At 56.8% G+C, this 22,173-nt stretch overlaps 7 non-coding genes across 7 annotated transcripts; 6 read left to right on the plus strand and 1 right to left on the minus strand.

Moving 5' to 3' along the window:
* Positions 1 to 437: 437 nt before the first annotated feature.
* Positions 438 to 519, plus strand: TRNAS-AGA (transfer RNA serine (anticodon AGA)). The gene has a single exon. It is a non-coding gene; the product is annotated as a tRNA-Ser (tRNA).
* Positions 520 to 3,735: 3,216 nt separating this feature from the next.
* On the minus strand, positions 3,736 to 3,817 carry TRNAS-AGA (transfer RNA serine (anticodon AGA)). Its single transcript has one exon. It is a non-coding gene; the product is annotated as a tRNA-Ser (tRNA).
* An 8,433-nt stretch (positions 3,818 to 12,250) lies between these two features.
* TRNAS-AGA (transfer RNA serine (anticodon AGA)) lies at positions 12,251 to 12,332 on the plus strand. The gene has a single exon. It is a non-coding gene; the product is annotated as a tRNA-Ser (tRNA).
* Positions 12,333 to 13,040: 708 nt separating this feature from the next.
* Positions 13,041 to 13,112, plus strand: TRNAM-CAU (transfer RNA methionine (anticodon CAU)). The gene has a single exon. It is a non-coding gene; the product is annotated as a tRNA-Met (tRNA).
* Positions 13,113 to 14,253: 1,141 nt separating this feature from the next.
* On the plus strand, positions 14,254 to 14,325 carry TRNAG-UCC (transfer RNA glycine (anticodon UCC)). Its single transcript has one exon. It is a non-coding gene; the product is annotated as a tRNA-Gly (tRNA).
* Positions 14,326 to 15,002: 677 nt separating this feature from the next.
* TRNAL-CAG (transfer RNA leucine (anticodon CAG)) lies at positions 15,003 to 15,085 on the plus strand. Its single transcript has one exon. It is a non-coding gene; the product is annotated as a tRNA-Leu (tRNA).
* Positions 15,086 to 16,082: 997 nt separating this feature from the next.
* Positions 16,083 to 16,154, plus strand: TRNAQ-CUG (transfer RNA glutamine (anticodon CUG)). The gene has a single exon. It is a non-coding gene; the product is annotated as a tRNA-Gln (tRNA).
* Positions 16,155 to 22,173: the final 6,019 nt, after the last annotated feature.

The following is a 22,173-nucleotide window of genomic DNA, read 5'->3' on the forward strand; positions in this document are numbered from 1 at the left end:
CATGAGGCTGGAGGTGCTGCCAGGAGGTCACCACATGCCCTGCCGTAGTGTCCTCCCTGTAGAGCTCCCAGCAGGCTTGGAGTGCCCCTCCGATACATTTGAGAGGCAAAGCAGGGTCTAATATCCCACCTCACCCTGTCTGTGTCCACTCAGCTGCCCTCCCTTCTTCCCTGGAAGCACATGAGATGCCACGTGGGGAGTGAAACCAACCCCCCGCCCCGTGTTAGGCTATCTCAGATGGGTGTCTGAGGAGGCGGGGTTGGGAGGTGGGGGCGTAGGTGCTGGTGTTGCGTCCCTGAAGGCCTGTGGAAGGCTGTGGCCAGGTGCCGTCCATGGTCAGTGCATGGCTTGGAGTGCAGGCTGTCGCTGAAAGTGTCAGGGAGGCGGGTGTCCTTGGAGAGGGCGCGTGATGAGCAGGGCAGAGAGGGCTGGGGCAGGTAGTTGTGGCCGAGTGGTGAAGGCGATGGACTAGAAATCCATTGGGGTTTCCCCGCGCAGGTTCGAATCCTGCCAACTACGGGGCGCAGCTGCATTTTGGGCTGCTGACAATTCACCCCGCTGCAGCCACGGGACTCTGGGACACAGCAAAACCCCCTTGCGGTTCACACACCTTCCCAGAGAGATGCCTGGATACATGGAAAATCCTGCTCCCAGGTAAGGGAATGAGGGGAAGAGGAAGGCCCAGCACTGAATGTAAGCCATGAAAGAGGTCCTTCTGTGTACACACTGCCCTCATTGCCAATGATGCTGCCTGGGCGGTGCAGCATCTCAAGGAAAAAGGAAACCCAGATGACACCCTCTGGAGAGAGGCCAAAGAAAAAGAAGGTGATAAAAGCTCATTGCTAGCGCATGGTTTGTCCCCCACAGCCATGCCCCTGAGAGTGGGGGACATGAATGGGAAGACGCTAACTGTGTTACCTGAAATAAAAGCTCTCGAAACCAAAAGTAGTTTAGAGAGGAGGCATTGCTTTATTTGACATTGGGCGCTAGGGGGGAAACCCACAAATCTAGCACCCTTACTGGGAATATTCACCCATTATTTATACACAAAATATTCTCATTATTCCACCTACCTAATACATAACTCCACCTAGGCCTACATATTCATTAGGATGACCGAACAGCCTTTTTGCACATGCACATCAAATTTTGCTGCGTCGGCAAAACACTTCCACTCAAGCGCGAGTGTCTCGGTGGTCATTTGGGTAAGGGGACCCTTCCTTGCATCATCCTTTTAAGGTATCGAGTCATCTCAGGACAGTGAAAGTTTGCTGGAAGTTTGCCAACTTCTTGAGGATGATAAGGACGTTCCTTGAAGTAGCCACAGCTCAGTCCTAATTGGTATGGGAGTACATACTTGATGCATAAAAGAACCTTGAAGTGATTAACTACTTCTTGTTCTCCCGTCCTTGGTGATTAACTACTTCTGGCTGTCTCCTCATTAGCACTATCTGTAACATCAGCTCAGTGACTAACTATTTTCTCACACAGTAAGAAGGTCAGTAATTAGCTATTTTCTCACACAGATAAGAAGGTTAGTAGGAAACAAACAACATTTTAGTTAGCATAATGTTATAAAAAAAGCAGAGGGCTGTCTTTGGTAACAACTGCAATACATTTTGCTTAGAAGAACTAATGCTATGTGAGACTATGAACTTTTAATCTCAGAGCTGACATGGCCTGAAGACCCAATCTAAGTTGGCTCTCACCTCATGAGAACATGCAAATACTGACCATAAAAAGAATAGGAGATTTGCCTTAGGAAGCTAGGTTTATAAACATGGCTTTGGTGCAGAGTCAGTTTCCCCTGACCGGTTATGTATGCTTCCATCCGCACACCCAGCCCTCCCCATCCCGCTTTGGTTTTGTCTCCTCTGCCCGGCTTTGCCTGCTCTGACAGGCAGATGGGATAGAAAAACAGCAGACACAACGCACAAACACGCAGGCATCAGCACTGACACCTCATCCCTCGCCCTCACCGACAGGGTCTACCTGCTCAGCCTGCCCAGAGTGTTTCTGGCAGCATCAAAGGTTGGCCTCCACCCGGTCCATCTGGGCCAACCCTGTCCCGGGGAGACTGGGAGCCACCTCCACTCCCAGCAGTGCTGGGGCAATTCAGGCACAGAGAGGAGTGTTTCCCTGACTCCCTGGAAGGCTGCGTGATGAGAGGGGCAGCGCTCTGCTGTCACAAAGCAGCGAGGACAGGGCTGCGCTGGGAGGGAGGAGTTTATTTGATAGAGGAAGAGTTGTCAGGAGGACCCAGAGCAGCTAGCTACTGGTTGCACAAGCTGGACTGCCTTCCTCTGCTGGGACACTCCTGGCTGACTTCCAATCCTTTCTTCCAGGAAACACTAGCCCCTCCTGCTGCAAAGTGCCCTTTCCTGCAGTGGAAACGAGGTTTTTGTCTCCTGAGATGGCTCCAGACTGGTCCAGAGGCAGGTGAATTCCGCTGTTAGCCCAAGAGAGCTCTTCTGCGTGTCTTGGGACCACCTGGACTTGCATGCACACAGCCCCACCCATTTGCAAATATCCCTTCCACTGTAGTCTCCCATGCTGCTCCTCCCTGGGGGACACTGTGGAGGGGACACTTTGTGCCCCCTTTACTGGATTCACGCAATCTTCGTAGTCCTCCTGAGTGGCCTGCCCCTTCTTCCATAAGACATAAACTTTCCTTTTCTTCTGAGTTCCAGCCAGAACTCTCAGTTTAGCAAGGCTGGTTTTCCTCCTCGCTGGCTTGTCTTACGGCGCATAGGGACAGCCAGCTCCTGCACCTTAAAGATTTCCCTCCTCAAGAATGTCCAGCCTTCCCGGACTCCTTTGCCCTTCAGGACTGCCTCCCAAGGGACTCTGTCAAACAGTCTCCTAAACAGGCTAAAGTCTACCCTCCAGAAGTCCAAGGTAGCAGTTCTGCTGAACCCCCTCCTTACTTCTCCAAGAATCAAACCCACTATCATTTTGTGATCCCTATGCCCAAGACAGCCTCCAATCTTCACATCACCCACGACTCCTCCTCTGTTCACAAACAGCAGCTCCAGCAGGGCAACTTCCCTGGTTGGCTGGCTCACCAGCTGTGTCAGGAAGTTACCTTCCACACACTCCAGGAACCTCCTAGACTGTTTCCTCTCTGCTGTCTTGTGTTCCCAGCAGATATCTGGCAAGCTGAATTCCCCCAAAGAGAACAAGTGGTAGTGATTGTGAGACTTCTCCCAGCTGCTTATCGAATATTTTGTCTGCCTCTTGATCCAGAGTGGGCATTCTACAACAGACTCCCGCCATGATATCTGCCTTGTCAGCCCTTCCCCTGATTCTTACCCATAAACACTCAACGCTATTGTCACCATCATTAAATTCTCAACAATTAAAACACTCCTTAACATACAGGGCCACTCTGCTGCCCCTCCTTCCTTGCCTGTCCCTTCTGAGAGTTTATAGCCATACAATGCAGAACTCCAGTTATGTGCATCATCCCACTATGTTCCTGTGATGGGGACCATATCGTATTTTCTTACTGCACAAAGGCTTCACCTCCTCCTCTTTCTTGCCCATGCTGGGTGCGTTGGTGTAGATGAACTTCAGTTGGGCTCTTGATCCTATCACCTTTTTGGGAGGAGACAGCAAATGCTGTAGACAAGAGGGCTTTACAGAATGTCTCCCTGGGCACCAGGTGCAGCATGGAGCTGAGTGCCGTGGCTGCAGCGGGGTGAATTGCCAGCAGCCCAAAATGCAGCTGCGCCCCGTAGTTGGCAGGATTCGAACCTGCGCGGGGAAACCCCAATGGATTTCTAGTCCATCGCCTTCACCACTCGGCCACAACTACCTGCCCCAGCCCTCTCTGCCCTGCTCATCACGCGCCCTCTCCAAGGACACCCGCCTCCCTGACACTTTCAGCGACAGCCTGCACTCCAAGCCATGCACTGACCATGGACGGCACCTGGCCACAGCCTTCCACAGGCCTTCAGGGATGCAACACCAGCACCTACGCCCCCACCTCCCAACCCCGCCTCCTCAGGCACCCATCTGAGAGAAACTCAGCACCAAGGCCACTTGCTCGGCCTTGCAGAGGTCTTGGCCAGATGAGGGGGCAGGAGAACAAAGCACCACCAGTCTCCAGCTGTGCTGCACAAAGGCTTTAATGAGAAGGAGCAAATGCAGTGGCACAGAACAGAGACCAAGAAAGACGGCCGCGAGGCGCGGCGGGGCAAAGAGAATGACACGCTTCCCAAGGACAAGCTCCACTCACAGCGCTTGCCTTTGCCCACTCTGCTCTGCCTGCTGGCAATCCCAGCCCAGCAAGAGCAGTCGCCAACTCCGGCAGCCTCTCCCCGTCAGCAGCAGATTGAGCAGAGCAGAAGAGAACGAGCCCTTTCTCAAGGAGCTCAGAGCAAAGCGGAGGCAGGGGAGGCACGGCGAGGCCTGCCGTGCAGCCAGGAGCAGCGGGCACAGGTCCCTCCTGCCTGGGGGGATGAGGACAGCCAGCCCATCTGCAAGCCGTGGCCACGCTCCTGCTGCAGAGTTCCCGTCGTCCTTCCCGCTCCGAGAGGGATGATGCGCTGGCTTCAGCAGTTGAGACTGCAGCGGGGAACGGGCAGACACAGCCCTGACCCCCCCAGACCAAGGGAGCCCCCAGAAGAGATGGGAACCCCCCCGGCGCTGAGGGAGCTCCCCACAGCAGCCGACAGAGAGGATCCCACGGCTGTGCTCTGGGGGAAAGAGGTGAGGATGGGGCCCGGCAGGGTCACCACCACCGGCGAGGCCTGGATGGCCACCGTCGAGTCAGCGCAGCGGGCCACGCAGGGCTCACTGCAGCTGCTGGCGAGCGGGGTTGGGCCAGAGGCTCCGCAGGGGCAAGGGACACAGGGTCTGAAGCAAGACATCTCTCGGTGAGGGAGGCACAGCTGAAACACAGAGCAAACACAGACTCCAACATCAGCCTGTCTATTCATTCCTCCACTCTCGCCCTAGATATACTTTGCTGCCATTCATCTCCATTTCCAACTCCACGTCGAGAAAGAACCTGCAGCTGATTTTGCTAACGTGCACGACACCTCAGGTCTAGACTTGAATGACTGGGAGCAAAGATGTGCCTCACTGACTGCTGATTCCACCAGGACCTCCTCCTGCATTTCCTGGTACAATAACACGGGTAAAGATTGATAAAATGGTCCCAGCAGAAATAGGCTGCGTTGAACAGGAGCCTCAGAGATCACCTCTTAAAAGCACACGCTGTGCCTACAGCTCCCATGGAACTCACTCTGCCCTCCAAGCTGCAGGGCACAGGAAGGCTGACCCACCTGGGGATAGACCCAGCACAGTGGGTGCAAAGCCACTTTCCGTACCCTGTGGAAAGACTGATCATAGCCCATCGCCAGAACAAACTTTGCTGCACTGAAGGCGGCACTGGATGCATGTGGCCATTGGGTCAGAGACCATCTGCTAAAGGTGCAAGTTCTGGTGGGCAGAGCTCCCTGCAGCTGAGCCCCATTGATGCCCTTCTGCTTGGAAGAACCCCCTCTTCCCTGCTCTCCCCAGACACCTCCCACAACAGGGAAAGAGCCGACAGCCCTCAAACAGTTCTGTTGCAGGGCCAGCCTTCGGCAGCCCAAGCATCAGCTCGAGTAGCCACCACGACAGCAGCTCAGCCCACAGGGAGAGATGGAGCAGGCTCAGGCTTACCTCGTTCCTGGAGGACAGGGAGGCAAGAGAGGAGGATGTGGAGCCAGAAGCAGCGCAGGCTTTTATGCTGTGTCCCAGAGCCCTGGCGGGGTCACAAACATTCCTGGCTCCTGAAGCATCGAAACACCCAGCAGCTACCGCTGGCTGAAGCCTCCCTGGTGATTAAGCCCTTGCCTCTTTCTCCTGAAATGTTTTGCTCCCACTTCATAGCACCTAGAATCAAAGAATGAATCATTGAATGGTTTTGGGTTGGAAGGGACCTTCATGATCATCTACTTCCTACCCCTTTGCCATGGGTAGGGATACCTTCCATGAGATCAGGTTTCTCAAAGTGCCATCCAACCTGTCCTTGAACGCTTCCAGGTATGGGGCATCCACAAGTTCTCTGGACCACTTGTTCCGGTGTCTCACCACCCTCATAGGAAAGAATTTCTTCCCAGTATCTACTCTACATCTACCCTCTTTTGTTTTAAAAGCATTACCCCTCATCCAATCCCTACACTCCCTGATAAATAGTCCGTGCCCATCTTTCTGGAGGGTCTCTCAGGACCCTCCTCTTCTCTAGGCTCAACAACCCCAACTCTCTAAGCCTGTCCTCCTAAGGGAGGGGCTCCTGCCTCCTCCTCATCTTTTTTTCTGCCCATGAGCCCAGGGAACAAGGGCAGGTTTGTAACGATGAAGAGCAGAGGCTCAGGTAGGTCTCTTTCTCCATGGGACCTCCATTGCCCTGTCCCTTGACAACTTGACCAGGCCCTCAGGCTTCTTCCAAGCAGGGGTTTGGGCTCAGCTTGGGAAGTGGGGAATCTGTTGGAAAGAAGCACAGGAATGCGTAGGAGGGTGATCAAAGAGATGCCCTCATCCTTCCCTGAAGTAGACCCACACCCAAATTGACCAGTTTTGCTCAGCAGGGGCATCCCAGACGCCAAAGCCCTGGATGGCCTGCTTTTGAGGAGAGGCTCAGAATAGGGAGCCAAAAGCTCATGGCTCTTTTTCCCGGGGCAGGAATTGGGTGGGCCATTCCATGCATTTCAAACTACAAAGGCAATTCAGATCAGTCTCCCAGAGCACCTGGGAGTCATTGTGATGTGGAAGAGTTGGGAAAATCCCAGAGCTCCAGGCAAACATGAGTCACCCTTCTGTCAACTTCACTGGACACGATGCCCCAGCCTCAGGCGTGCCAGGGATACCAGAGCTCATAGCCTCATTCCTCCCAAAGTGCTGCTTTCTTCAAGGGCATTTCCACGCATTTTAGCACCTTTCCTTAAACAACTGGTCCTCCTATGCAATCTCATGCTGCAGCTGCCACCCGAGGCATTGCCTTTTAGTGGCTGATCAGAGGCCCAAAAGACTCAGTGTACCCCAGAGCAACGAAGGTTAGAAGGGACCTCTGGAGGTCCTATGGGCTCACCTCCTGCTCTAAGCAGACCCAAATTCCCATATAACTCAGGAAGATCTGGGCCTTGCCCCATTGACCACTGAATACTGGTACTATCGTATAGGCCCCCATCTCTTGGGCAACTCTTCCAGGGCTGCACTGTGGTCCTGCCACTTCTTTCTCCACAAAGACATCTGGTATTTCCCTTGTTGCAACTTGTTAGTGTTGATCTTGCCCTTTCAAAGTGCACCTCTCTGGAGAGTCTGGCTCCATCCTTACACAACCTTCTGTAGCTGTTGGGGAACTGCAGTTCTTCCCTTGCCTGGAATTGTCCTCTCGCTTGTCCATCTGTTACTCAGGTACCAGTGATCTTGCAATCAGCATCCAGGCCATGTGCCTCCTTCTGTCCTACCAGCTATTCAGGCACAAGTGGCCTCACAAGTACTAGTGCTGCCATGAGCCTACCCCGGCCCATCAGCTGCAGAGACAGAAGTGACCTTAAGTTCAAAATGCAAACCACATGCCTGCTGCTGACCTAGCAGGCAATGAGGTAGAAGGCAACTCACAAGCACATAGCCCAAAACGCGCATGCTGCTGCTTATCAGCAACACAAGTGCCTAGCACAAGCAATGTCCCTGCAGATGGCCTGCAGAGCCAGACGTGACCTCACAGTCAGTATCCAAGCCATGTTCTGGCTTCTGGCCAGTAAGGGACTCAGGTAGCAGGGAGGTGACCTGCAGATACCCATGCCATCTTCCTGCTGCCAGCTCAGACAAGGAGGACTTCTGGAAGAGGAAACTCTGGATTGTCTTTGAAAGGTGACAGCATCTGGAAGAGGTTCCTGAGGCCTGGAAGAAGTCAACTGCACTCCCATCTTCCAGAAGGGCACAAAGGAGGACCTGGGGAACTGCAGGCTCCACGGCCACCCTCACCTCGTTCCCTAGGAAGGGGAAGGAGCAACTCATCCTGCAAACCCTTTCCAGACAAATAAAGAACAAGAAGGTGATTCTAATTTCCATTACACTATTCCTGACCCATTTCTGTGCAACTGTGGTCTCCTCTTTTTGTGGAGGGGGGTGTGTGTGTGTGTAAGGTGTTAGCTGGGAAACTTCAGCTTGCTTCACAAAAACACACACAAAGAGAACATTAGGTCTCAGGCTCTATTTATGGTTTGGATGGGGTTTATTTGAATCAAAGGGGTTTATTTAAAACAGCAACAGCTGCAAAGAATGATGCAGTTTTAGGAAACATCAGTTGGAAGGCAGCTTGCAGGTGTGTAGACTATCCTCCAGCTCAGTGCAGGGCTAACTGCAAAGACAGTGGAGGATCCTCAGTACCTTGTCCAGCTGACTTTTGTCCATGAAGGGACTGCCTCTCTCTTCTCTACAAACCATACTTCTGTGGTGTTGCAGTTCCCCCCCTGCCCAGCCTCTCAGGCCACGTGGTGCTTCGCATGATCTCCCTCCCAACCTGGGCCGCAGAACAACACAATGGAGCAGAACGTAACACAGTGGTCTAACATAAAAGAAAGAAAAGGTAGAGAGCCACAGACCAAGAACACAATAGTGTGCCTAGTCCCCATGGCTCCTACCCCTTGAAGATAATAACTATAATTGATCACTCCTGACACCATATTGATCATGGTCATGGGGGGGATACCAGGACCCCAAGATCTAGCAAGCTCTGGGGTTGCGTTACTGTCATCTCACTTGGCCCTAAGTGGGAAAGTATCTGATGAAAGTCAATTATCTTGGATCCTATAAGTAGCGATTCTAGTAAAGACCCTTTGAACTCTTCTGGATCGCAGTGGGCTGTGGCCAGTAACTCCACTGAGTTGAGACACCTCTCAGGCTCTTACCTCGAGGCCAGGGCAGGAGAAGACCTTCTCACACCTGTCTCCAGACCTCATCCCAAAACCCTGGGACCTTCTCACCGATGCTGGCACCCTCACTCTCATCCCCTGGTGGCCCACTTGTGGTCACAGGAGGCTCAGCTGTGAGAGCTCTTGGCTGGTAGGGTGGGGACCAGGCCACAAGCCCCCTGCTCAGGTGAAAGCATACCTGTTTGGTGGATACGTGGTCGGAGTGCATGATCTCAAAAGCTCCTTTCCAATACAAGGTCAGTGATGAAAGCTGAGGGGAAGGATCATTGCCCTTTTTCGGCAATGCAGAGACCTAATCTTAATTGGCACTTTGGGGCTATGAGCACTGGTATCCATGGCACGCCTGAGACTAGGGCACTGTGTCCACTGAAGTCCACAGCACGAGACTCACGTCTGCCTGCAGCTCCGGGTTTTTCCCAACTCTTCCACATCACGATGACTCCCAGGTGCTCTGGGACAATGATGCCATGTCCCTTGGAAATTTGAAATGCATGGAATGGGCCACCCCATCCCTAACCCAGGAAAAAGAGCCATGAGCTTTTGGGTCCCTGCCCCGCGCCTCTCCTCAAAAAAAGGCCATCCAGGCCTCTGGCCTCTGGGCTGAACTCGCTGAGCAAAACAGGTCAATTTGGGGGTGGGTCTCTTACAGAGGCATCTCTTTGATCACAAAAGCAGGCCATGGTAGAGCCTGATGAGCATAAGCGAGGTCCTTGTGGCTGTCACTCCTGTCCACAGTGGGCTTGTCTCCAGCCCGCAATGCTCTTTCCTTGCCTTTGAGCTTTTCCACGTCCCTGGAGAGGTACCTCTGTTCTCCTATATGGGATTTCAAGGTCTTGACCTTCTGCCTGAACCTACCCACAGTCTCCTGTGTGTCTATGATGACTTGCAGGGAGGAGCACCTCTCAGGGTTAGCTTGAGTGCCTCCACTGAAAGCCCGTGAGAGCTGACTTGAGATGCCATTCATGGTTGACGGTTGGACTCAATGATCTTAAAGCTCCCTTCCAACCTAGAAGATTCTATGCTTCTATGAGGAGGGCAAAGTGACAAAGGCAATCCGTATAATGCAAACCCACTTAAAATCTCTGCATGCCTAGCCTGAGACCTCTGAGTTAATTGGTCTCATGAAGCTGGGACACAGATGAATCATTTTGATGTTCCGTGGAAAGAAAAGGGAATAATATATTTCAGGTGAAAGAGGCAAGGGCCCAAGTAACAGGTGCCAGGACAAGAGGAAACCTTTCGAGTTGCGCTAGGGGAGGTCTAGATGAGAGCTTAGAAAATTTTTACACTGAGAGGGTTATCAAGCATTGGATCAGGCTGCCCAGGGAAGTGGTGGAATCGTCATCCCTGGAGGTATTTAAAAGACGGGTAAACGTAGAGCTTCGCAATTGGGTTTAGTGATGGGTTTTGTCAGTGTTAGCTTGATGGTTGGACTCCCTGATCTGAAAGATCCCTTCCAACCTGGGCAATTCTAGGATTCTATGACATTTGGTGCTATGACGTGGGAGCAAAACATTTCAGGAGAAAGAGGCAAGGGCTTAATCACCAGGGAGGCTTCAGCCAGCGGTAGCTGCTGGGTGTTTCGATGCTTCAGGAGCCAGGAATGTTTGTGACCCCGCCAGGGCTCTGGGACACAGCATAAAAGCCTGCGCTGCTTCTGGCTCCACATCCTCCTCTCTTGCCTCCCTGTCCTCCAGGAACGAGGTAAGCCTGAGCCTGCTCCATCTCTCCCTGTGGGCTGAGCTGCTGTCGTGGTGGCTACTCGAGCTGATGCTTGGGCTGCCGAAGGCTGGCCCTGCAACAGAACTGTTTGAGGGCTGTCGGCTCTTTCCCTGTTGTGGGAGGTGTCTGGGGAGAGCAGGGAAGAGGGGGTTCTTCCAAGCAGAAGGGCATCAATGGGGCTCAGCTGCAGGGAGCTCTGCCCACCAGAACTTGCACCTTTAGCAGATGGTCCCCAGCCAAATGGCCACGTGCGTCCAGTGCCGCCTTCAGTGCAGCAAAGTTTGCTCTGGCGACGGGCTATGATCAGTCCATCCCAATTGATTGAAACCCAGCGTGCTGGGTCCTATCCAAAACCGGGTCAGCCTTCCTGTGCCCTGCAGCTCGGAGGGCACGAGGAGGGCAGTGGGAGATGAAGGCACAGCGTGTGTTTTTGAAAGAAAGGGTGTCCATGGAGAGAGCTGAGGAGCAGAAAGACAGACTGAAACTGAGGTCCGTGTTGGCTCTCTGCTCTGTGTTTCAGCTGTGCCTCCCTCACCGAGAGATGTCTTGCTTCAGACCCTGTCTCCCTCGCCCCTGCGGAGCCTCTGGCCCAACCCCGCTCGCCAGCAGCTGCAGTGAGCCCTGCGTGGCCCGCTGCGCTGACTCGACGGTGGCCATCGAGGCCTCGCCGGTGGTGGTGACCCTGCCGGGCCCCATCCTCACCTCTTTCCCCCAGAGCACAGCCGTGGGATCCTCTCTGTCGGCTGCTGTGGGGAGCTCCCTCAGCGCCGGTGGGGTTCCCATCTCTTCTGGGGGCTCCCTTGGTCTGGGGGGGTCAGGGCTGTGTCTGCCCGTTCCCCGCTGCAGTCTCAACTGCTGAAGCCGGCGCATCATCCCTCTCGGAGCGGGAAGGACGACGGGAACTCTGCAGCAGGAGCGTGGCCACGGCTTGCAGATGGGCTGGCTGTCCTCATTCCCCCAGGCAGGAGGGACCTGTGCCCGCTGCTCCTGGCTGCACGGCAGGCCTCGCCGTGCCTCCCCTGCCTCCGCTTTGCTCTGAGCTCCTTGAGAAAGGGCTCGTTCTCTTCTGCTCTGCTCAATCTGCTGCTGACGGGGAGAGGCTGCCGGAGTTGGCGACTGCTCTTGCTGGGCTGGGATTGCCAGCAGGCAGAGCAGAGTGGGCAAAGGCAAGCGCTGTGAGTGGAGCTTGTCCTTGGGAAGCGTGTCATTCTCTTTGCCCCGCCGCGCCTCGCGGCCGTCTTTCTTGGTCTCTGTTCTGTGCCACTGCATTTGCTCCTTCTCATTAAAGCCTTTGTGCAGCACAGCTGGAGACTGGTGGTGCTTTGTTCTCCTGCCCCCTCATCTGGCCAAGACCTCTGCAAGGCCGAGCAAGTGGCCTTGGTGCTGAGTTTCTCTCAGATGGGTGCCTGAGGAGGCGGGGTTGGGAGGTGGGGGCGTAGGTGCTGGTGTTGCGTCCCTGAAGGCCTGTGGAAGGCTGTGGCCAGGTGCCGTCCATGGTCAGTGCATGGCTTGGAGCGCAGGCTGTCGCTGAAAGTGTCAGGGAGGCGGGTGTCCTTGGAGAGGGCGCGTGATGAGCAGGGCAGAGAGGGCTGGGGCAGGTAGTTGTGGCCGAGTGGTGAAGGCGATGGACTAGAAATCCATTGGGGTTTCCCCGCGCAGGTTCGAATCCTGCCAACTACGGGGCGCAGCTGCATTTTGGGCTGCTGGCAATTCACCCCGCTGCAGCCACGGCACTCAGCTCCTCTCCCCGGAGATCCTCAGTAGGAATGAAGAAGGGAAGGGGCAATGGAGAGGGCACCTGGAGCTGAGCCACCGCCTGGAGCTGAGCCACGGACCTCTTGATCTGCAGGGGAATACTTTCCCCTGAGCAAGAGGGCCCTGCGGCAGAGAGGCTGGGGCCACGCTCCCATCGGCGCCCACATCCCAGCCCTCCCCGTCCTGCTGTTGCTTTTTGAGGATGGGACGGGGAAGCAGGAAACACAAGCCCCAGAAGGGAGGCTTCAGCACTGCCCCCTCGTCCCTCGTCCCTCGCCCTCCCGAAGAGGGTCTCCCAGCTCAGGCTGCCCAGAGCCTTCTGGGGATGTCTTGGAGCATTGAAGAGTGTCCGTCATGCAGTCGCGGGGTTTGCTGTGTGTCCTGCAGAGGCCCAGAGTCGGGCGGTGAAAGAGCAAGTGCCCCTGCAGGGCGAGGGGCAGGAGGTGCGGGGAGAAGGGCAAAGCAAGGCCCTTGAGGTAGGCATGCCAGGCGCGAAAGAGGTGAACTTTGGAGGGAGAGAGTTTCCCGCGCGGGCGAGGGCAGGGCGAAGAGGCAGGGAAGGAGGCAGGAGCGCTGGTGCTGTCCGGGAGCATCCTCAGGGCTGTGGCAGGTGCCAAAGAAGGCCCCACAGGGAGCAGAGTGGCGCAGCGGAAGCGTGCTGGGCCCATAACCCAGAGGTCGATGGATCGAAACCATCCTCTGCTATGGCAATTTCCTTTTCCCCCTGCTCCTCACGCTTGCTGCCTCTCCCACCAACTTTGAACCGCCACTGCTCTACCTCTCTGGGCACCCATGCCCAGAGCGGCTCTCCCGCTCCCTCACACCCCTCTCTCTGCCCTCACGCCGCCTTCCTCCTTTGTCTCCTCGGCAGCCAGCGCTCCCAAAGCCACCCTCAGCAGGGCAGACGCAGGCTGAGGAGCAGCGGGCACAGCACAGCACACACCTCCCCGACCAGGTGGTGCCTCTTCTGGGGACACAGCTCTTTCTCCTTCCCATCACGCAGCTCAAGAGCAACTTCTCAGCCGTGAGCGGGTCCCTCCGGGGCTCTGCAGGTGGGCAGGAGGACAAGGCTGGGGCTGGTCTGGCAAAGACCGGTGGGGTCACCTTGGCCATGCGGGCTTTTTCTCCACCCGTGTCTCTCTGCTGCCATGCCCACTGGCAGGTCAGGCCGGCAGCAGGGCCGCGCAGGGATTCCCAACGGGCACTGGATTGGCTCTGTGTGGGCTGGCTGTTGGCAGTGGAGGGAAGCGGGGGTGCTGCAGGGTGGCCTCTGTGAGGAGAGGCAAGGGGCTGCCCCGTGCCGCACACAGACGGTTCCATCTGCCTCCACTGTTGGCAAATTATTCTTTCCTCCAGCGAAGCCCCATTTGCCCGCAACAGTCTTTGCTGAGGCAGGTGCTTCTGTTTGTCTTGAGCCATGAGGCTTGTCCTCCTGTTCTGCATGCTCTGCATCGCCCTGAGGGTGGGGAAAGGAGTGCGCAGCCGGGTGGGAGCTTGTCTGCGCTTAAAGCACGGCAGGTGCGTACATAGCGCGCAGGTTGGCTTGCAGAGCCCAGGCACGGGTGGGAGGCGTCTGAGCGCAGGTGGGGAGCGTCATCACTGGCAGCACCTGGAGTTTGCCTGGCCAAGATGTGAGGCGGAGAGAAGCAGAGGAGCAGGCTGAGGTGGTGCCCGTGTGCGGGGGTGCGTAAGGAGGAGTGGGCGCAGGGTGAGGAGCGTAGGATGAGGAGGCAGGTGGTTGTGTGCTGTGTAGGAGGGGAAGGCAGGTGGGGCTGGTCAGTGGAGGAGCAGGAGGGAGCGGAGGCTGTGGGGCTCAGGAGCAGAGGCAGCAGTGGCACAGCCAGATGCGTTGGTGGTATAGTGGTGAGCATAGCTGCCTTCCAAGCAGTTGACCCGGGTTTGATTCCTGGCCAACGCAGAGCCCTTTTCTTCAGCCAGCGGGCTCCCCAGTGCCTTGCCTCTGCTGCTCCCCGACAGCCCAGCTTTGCCCGCGGTGTTCGTTGCCCTTCACTCCCCTGCAGCCTGCGGGCACGGCTAGCCCTCTGAGCACCTCCTAGCCCAGCAGACGCACGCCTGGCCTTTAGCGAGGCCCACCTTGCCCACAGCCCCCTCGGGGGGCTGCTCTGCACCATTCAGAGCTCCTTGGGCAGCGGCGAAGCCCTGGAGCAGGTGCCCAGAGCGCTTTGGCACTCCCTACGCCTGGGTGTCACGCTCGGCTTCCAACGGGGCTCAGGCACGCAGCCACCTGCTCCAGCTTTGGGGCTGGCCCTGCTTTCAGCAGGCGTTTGGACCACTAGTGACCGCTGAGGTGCCTTGCAGCCTGGCTCCTTGCGTGCTAGATGGAGGATGCTGACGCAGCCGTGCTTTTTCAGCCCGGGGAATGTAAGGTGTGAGGGCACCAGGCTGCAGTTTGTACCCTGGTGTGGGTACGGCGTGCGTTGTGAGGTGTGTGGAGGAGCTGCGGTGTCCCGTCAGCAGCCCTTGTTGGGAGCTGGGGCAGGAGGCAGGTGTCCCCCCAGCGGGGGCAGGAGGGGGCTGGCTGAGCTGGGCCGGCTCTGGCCGCTGCAGGGCCGGCAGCGGCGGCAGCAGCAGAGGGTCAGGATGGCCGAGCGGTCGAAGGCGCTGCATTCAGGTTGCAGTCTCCCTGGGAGGCGTGGGTTCGAGTCCCACTCCTGACAGCCCCCTCGCCTTGGGTGGCCTCCTTTATGGCCTCTCTCTCTCTTGGCCCGCACCCCTCTCTTAAGCGGAGCCTCCTGGCTCTTCTGGGGGCTCTGCTCAGCCTGCTGCACGTCCCAGCTCCTGATGAAGGAAAAATGGGCACCAACTCCCTAGGCCTACAACACACTCATGACGGAGAGCCCTGGCCTCTTCCGTTTCCGACCACCACCTCTCCCCCTCCAGCCATCGAGTTGCCTCCTTGTAGGCCCCGGGAAGCTCCTCTTAGACCCCACAAAGCCTTTTCTTCTCTCAGCTAAGCAAGCCTTGCGCCCTCAGCCTCTCCTCACAAGGCCAGAGTCCCCCTCTGCTGAACTTGCTCCACTTCATCAAGGCCTTTCCTTGCTTCCCCACCTTTCCTTGCTTCTTCCGCTTTTTTGGAGACGAGGCAACTTTTCCCTCTCCTTAGTCATCGGGGAGCTCCTCTGCCCTCTGCTCCCGAAGCTGGAGAGCCCCTGAGGTGCCTCCTTGCCTCTGTGACGCCCAGTGGCACATTCGATAGGTGTCAAGCCAGGATGTGGCCTTGCGCAGCAGGATTTCAACGGGGAAAGTTCCCCTGAACTGTCAGTTCGTCACCAGCAAAGACGGGCAGCGTGAGGGGGAAGAGGGTGAGGCAGGAGTCAGGTCCCCCGTGTCAGAGGGCACCGGGGGCATTAGAGGCCGTGTGTCATTTCTCTGCAGCCCCGTGAGAGGGCAGAGCCATCCTGAGGCAATGTCATGAGAGGGTGCGGGAGCAGGGTGTGCGATTTTCGAAGGAGGGGAGTGAGGAAGTCTGAGGCCCAGGAGAGGCGCGGTGTTGCGCCGCTGTGTGAAAAGGTGGCGTGGGTGTAGAGGTCTGCGTCGCCCTGTAGGAAGGCTGCAGCTGGGGATGGGCAGGGAGCTGGGGAGAGTGCCAGAGTGGTCCAGGAGGCATTGGGTGAGGCAGGGCTGGGAGAGGGGAAAGAAGAGAGGAGTCTGGGAGGTCCCATGGTGTAATGGTGAGCACTCTGGACTCTGAATCCAGCGATCTGAGTTCAAATCTCAGTGGGACCTCAGCCCTTTTGCTGCCCTGCCGTGCTCACACCTTCTTCCCTTGCCTCCCTCTTGCCTCAACTCTTCAATGCACTCCCACCTTCCTTCCTTTCCTGGGCTCCCAGCCCTGGCACCCCCAGCAGAGACCCCTCTCCTGCCCTGCGCCCGCCACAGCTCTCCAGCTTTCCTGAGCACCTCGGCTGCACGGCATATTCGACGGCTTTCTCTAGTTGCGTATTGGACGTCTCCAAAGGGGCACAATCTACAGCCTCCCTGGGCAACCGTTTCCCATCTTTGACTGCCACGCTTTCTGCCATGACTTGCATTTCCAGCTCTGCCCAGTGCTTCTGCCTCTCCCCGCTTCTCTGAGGCTTTGCTGTCTTTCTCGTGCCTACTTGCTTCTTTTTGGTGCTCTGCTTCCGGGAGCGCCCCCCACAACGGGCAGTGCCCCACGCATGGGCACAGTCTCACTCTCATGGGGAGAGCAGCTTCTCCCTCGGCCTTGCAGAGGTCTTGGCCAGATGAGGGGGCAGGAGAACAAAGCACCACCAGTCTCCAGCTGTGCTGCACAAAGGCTTTAATGAGAAGGAGCAAATGCAGTGGCACAGAACAGAGACCAAGAAAGACGGCCGCGAGGCGCGGCGGGGCAAAGAGAATGACACGCTTCCCAAGGACAAGCTCCACTCACAGCGCTTGCCTTTGCCCACTCTGCTCTGCCTGCTGGCAATCCCAGCCCAGCAAGAGCAGTCGCCAACTCCGGCAGCCTCTCCCCGTCAGCAGCAGATTGAGCAGAGCAGAAGAGAACGAGCCCTTTCTCAAGGAGCTCAGAGCAAAGCGGAGGCAGGGGAGGCACGGCGAGGCCTGCCGTGCAGCCAGGAGCAGCGGGCACAGGTCCCTCCTGCCTGGGGGGATGAGGACAGCCAGCCCATCTGCAAGCCGTGGCCACGCTCCTGCTGCAGAGTTCCCGTCGTCCTTCCCGCTCCAAGAGGGATGATGCGCCGGCTTCAGCAGTTGAGACTGCAGCGGGGAACGGGCAGACACAGCCCTGACCCCCCCAGACCAAGGGAGCCCCCAGAAGAGATGGGAACCCCACCGGCGCTGAGGGAGCTCCCCACAGCAGCCGACAGAGAGGATCCCACGGCTGTGCTCTGGGGGAAAGAGGTGAGGATGGGGCCCGGCAGGGTCACCACCACCGGCGAGGCCTGGATGGCCACCGTCGAGTCAGCGCAGCGGGCCACGCAGGGCTCACTGCAGCTGCTGGCGAGCGGGGTTGGGCCAGAGGCTCCGCAGGGGCGAGGGAGACAGGGTCTGAAGCAAGACATCTCTCGGTGAGGGAGGCACAGCTGAAACACAGAGCAGAGAGCCAACACGGACCTCAGTATCAGTCTGTCTTTCTGCTCCTCAGCTCTCTCCATGGACACCCTTTCTTTTAAAAACACACGCTGTGCCTTCATCTCCCACTGCCCTCCTCGTGCCCTCCGAGCTGCAGGGCACAGGAAGGCTGACCCGGTTTTGGATAGGACCCAGCACGCTGGGTTTCAATCAATTGGGATGGACTGATCATAGCCCGTCGCCAGAGCAAACTTTGCTGCACTGAAGGCGGCACTGGACGCACGTGGCCATTTGGCTGGGGACCATCTGCTAAAGGTGCAAGTTCTGGTGGGCAGAGCTCCCTGCAGCTGAGCCCCATTGATGCCCTTCTGCTTGGAAGAACCCCCTCTTCCCTGCTCTCCCCAGACACCTCCCACAACAGGGAAAGAGCCGACAGCCCTCAAACAGGTCTGTTGCAGGGCCAGCCTTCGGCAGCCCAAGCATCAGCTCGAGTAGCCACCACGACAGCAGCTCAGCCCACAGGGAGAGATGGAGCAGGCTCAGGCTTACCTCGTTCCTGGAGGACAGGGAGGCAAGAGAGGAGGATGTGGAGCCAGAAGCAGCGCAGGCTTTTATGCTGTGTCCCAGAGCCCTGGCGGGGTCACAAACATTCCTGGCTCCTGAAGCATCGAAACACCCAGCAGCTACCGCTGGCTGAAGCCTCCCTGGTGATTAAGCCCTTGCCTCTTTCTCCTGAAATGTTTTGCTCCCACTTCATAGCACCTAGAATCAAAGAATGAATCATTGAATGGTTTTGGGTTGGAAGGGACCTTCATGATCATCTACTTCCTACCCCTTTGCCATGGGTAGGGATACCTTCCATGAGATCAGGTTTCTCAAAGTGCCATCCAACCTGTCCTTGAACACTTCCAGGTATGGGGCATCCACAAGGTCTCTGGACCACTTGTTCCGGTGTCTCACCACCCTCATAGGAAAGAATTTCTTCCCAGTATCTACTCTACATCTACCCTCTTTTGGTTTAAAAGCATTACCCCCTCATCCAATCCCTACACTCCCTGATAAATAGTCCGTGCCCATCTTTCTGGAGGGTCTCTCAGGACCCTCCTCTTCTCTAGGCTCAACAACCCCAACTCTCTAAGCCTGTCCTCCTAAGGGAGGGGCTCCTGCCTCCTCCTCATCTTTTTTTCTGCCCATGAGCCCAGGGAACAAGGGCAGGTTCGTAACGACGAAGAGCAGAGGCTCAGGTAGGTCTCTTTCAAGTGACTTCTCCATGGGACCTCCATTGCCCTGTCCCTTGACGACTTGACCAGGCCCTCAGGCTTCTTCCAAGCAGGGGGCTGGGCTCAGCTTGGGAAGTGGGGAATCTGTTGGAAAGAAGCACATGAACGCGTAGGAGGGTGATCAAAGAGATGCCCTCATCCTTCCCTGAAGTAGACCCACACCCAAATTGGCCAGTTTTGCTGAGCAAGTTCATCCCAGAGGCCAAAGCCCTGGGTGTCCTGCTTTTGAGGAGAGCCTCAGGGCAGGGAGCCAAAAGCTCACGGCTCTTTTTTCTGGGTCAGAGATCAGGTGGCCCGTTCCATGCATTTCAAATTTCCAAGGGACATGGCATCAGTCTCCCAGAGCGCCTGGGAGTCATCGTGATGTGGAAGAGTTGGGGAAAAACCCTGAGCTCCATGACGACTCGAGTCACCCTTCTGTCAACTTCACTGGACATGGTGGCCCGGCCTCAGACGTGCCAGGGATACCACACTTCAGAGCCTCATTCCTCCCAAAGTGCTGCTTTCCTCAAACACTTTCTAGCACCATTCCTGAATCAGTTGGTGCTTCTATCCAATCCTGTGCTGCAGCTGTCCATACCACCCAACGGTGGCACCATGGGATGCATCCCTGTCCCAGCTTCATAAGGAAAACCAACTCGGAGGTCTCAGGCTAGTGTACTAGGAGGGTTTAAGTGCGCTTCCGTAATACATGTTGCTTTTGTCGCTGCCCTCTTCGTGGTCAGCATGGCCACCAGTCACGGTCAAATTCAGCTATGAGGGACACCTCAGGTCAGCTCTCAAGGGCTTTCAGTGCAGGCACTCGGGCTAATCCTGAGAGACGTTTCTCCCCGGGGGTCACCTTAGACGCACAGGAGACTCTGGGTAAAGTCAGGCAGAACATCAAGACTGCACAGTGCCATAAGGGAGAAGAGACTCATTAACCAGGGACGAGGCAAAGCTCAACGGCAAGAAAAGTCCATTGTGGGTTGGAAGGATGTCCTCGGTGGGCCAGAGTGATGGCCACGAGGACCTTGCTTATGCTCATCAGGCTCTGCCACGGCCTGCTTTTGTGGTCAAAGAGATACCCGCGTCCTTCCCTGGAAGAGACCCACCCCCAAATTGACCTGTTTTGCTCAGCGAGTTCAGCCCAGAGGCCGAAGCCCTGGGTGGCCTGCTTTTGAGGTGAGGCCTGGGGGAGGCAGCCAAAAGCTCACGGCACTTTTACCTGGGTCAGGGATGGGGTGGCCCATTCCATGCATTTCAAGTTTCAAAGGGACATGGCATCAGTCTCCCAGAGTGCCTGGGAGTCATCGTGATGTGGAAGAGTTGGGAAAAACCCGGAGCTCCAGGCAGACGTGAGTCATCGTGCTGTGGACTTCAGTGGACACAGTGCCCTAGTCTCAGGCGTTCCAGGGATACCAGAGCTGACCGCTCTCTACAGCTACCTGAAAGGAGGTTGTAGAGAGCTGGGGTTGCTTTCTTCTCCCAAGTAACAGGCGACAGGACAAGAGGAAACCGCCTCAAGTTGCGCTAGGGGAGGTTTAGATGAGAGGTTAGAAAATTTTTACACTGAGAGGGTTATGGGTTATCAAGCATTGGATCAGGCTGCCCAGGGAAGTGGTGGAATCGTCATCCCTGGAGGTATTTAAAGACGGCTAAACGTAGAGCTTCGCAATTGGGTTTAGTGATGGGTTTTGTCAGTGTTAGCTTGATGGTTGGACTCCCTGATCTGAAAGATCCCTTCCAACCTGGGCAATTCTAGGATTCTATGACGTTTGGTGCTATGACGTGGGAGCAAAACATTTCAGGAGAAAGAGGCAAGGGCTTAATCACCAGGGAGGCTTCAGCCAGCGGTAGCTGCTGGGTGTTTCGATGCTTCAGGAGCCAGGAATGTTTGTGACCCCGCCAGGGCTCTGGGACACAGCATAAAAGCCTGCGCTGCTTCTGGCTCCACATCCTCCTCTCTTGCCTCCCTGTCCTCCAGGAACGAGGTAAGCATGAGCCTGCTCCATCTCTCCCTGTGGGCTGAGCTGCTGTCGTGGTGGCTACTCGAGCTGATGCTTGGGCTGCCGAAGGCTGGCCCTGCAACAGACCTGTTTGAGGGCTGTCGGCTCTTTCCCTGTTGTGGGAGGTGTCTGGGGAGAGCAGGAAAGAGGGGGTTCTTCCAAGCAGAAGGGCATCAATGGGGCTCAGCTGCAGGGAGCTCTGCCCACCAGAACTTGCACCTTTAGCAGATGGTCCCCAGCCAAATGGCCACGTGCGTCCAGTGCCGCCTTCAGTGCAGCAAAGTTTGCTCTGGCGACGGGCTATGATCAGTCCGTCCCAATTGATTGAAACCCAGCGTGCTGGGTCCTATCCAAAACCGGGTCAGCATTCCTGTGCCCTGCAGCTCGGAGGGCACGAGGAGGGCAGTGGGAGATGAAGGCACAGCGTGTGTTTTTGAAAGAAAGGGTGTCCATGGAGAGAGCTGAGGAGCAGAAAGACAGACTGATACTGAGGTCCGTGTTGGCTCTCTGCTCTGTGTTTCAGCTGTGCCTCCCTCACCGAGAGATGTCTTGCTTCAGACCCTGTCTCCCTCGCCCCTGCGGAGCCTCTGGCCCAACCCCGCTCGCCAGCAGCTGCAGTGAGCCCTGCGTGGCCCGCTGCGCTGACTCGACGGTGGCCATTGAGGCCTCGCCGGTGGTGGTGACCCTGCCGGGCCCCATCCTCACCTCTTTCCCCCAGAGCACAGCCGTGGGATCCTCTCTGTCGGCTGCTGTGGGGAGCTCCCTCAGCGCCGGTGGGGTTCCCATCTCTTCTGGGGGCTCCCTTGGTCTGGGGGGGTCAGGGCTGTGTCTGCCCGTTCCCCGCTGCAGTCTCAACTGCTGAAGCCGGCGCATCATCCCTCTCGGAGCGGGAAGGACGACGGGAACTCTGCAGCAGGAGCGTGGCCACGGCTTGCAGATGGGCTGGCTGTCCTCATCCCCCCAGGCAGGAAGGACCTGTGCCCGCTGCTCCTGGCTGCACGGCAGGCCTCGCCGTGCCTCCCCTGCCTCCGCTTTGCTCTGAGCTCCTTGAGAAAGGGCTCGTTCTCTTCTGCTCTGCTCAATCTGCTGCTGACGGGGAGAGGCTGCCGGAGTTGGCGACTGCTCTTGCTGGGCTGGGATTGCCAGCAGGCAGAGCAGAGTGGGCAAAGGCAAGCGCGGTGAGTGGAGCTTGTCCTTGGGAAGCGTGTCATTCTCTTTGCCCCTCCGCGCCTCGCGGCCGTCCTTCTTGGTCTCTGTTCTGTGCCACTGCATTTGCTCCTTCTCATTAAAGCCTTTGTGCAGCACAGCTGGAGACTGGTGGTGCTTTGTTCTCCTGCCCCCTCATCTGGCCAAGACCTCTGCAAGGCCGAGGGAGAAGCTGCTCTCCCCATGAGAGTGAGACTGTGCCCATGCGTGGGGCACTGCCAGTTGTGGGGGGTG

This window comes from Rissa tridactyla, chromosome 9, assembly GCF_028500815.1.
Source record: "Rissa tridactyla isolate bRisTri1 chromosome 9, bRisTri1.patW.cur.20221130, whole genome shotgun sequence".
NCBI classification, from domain to species: domain Eukaryota; kingdom Metazoa; phylum Chordata; class Aves; order Charadriiformes; family Laridae; genus Rissa; species Rissa tridactyla.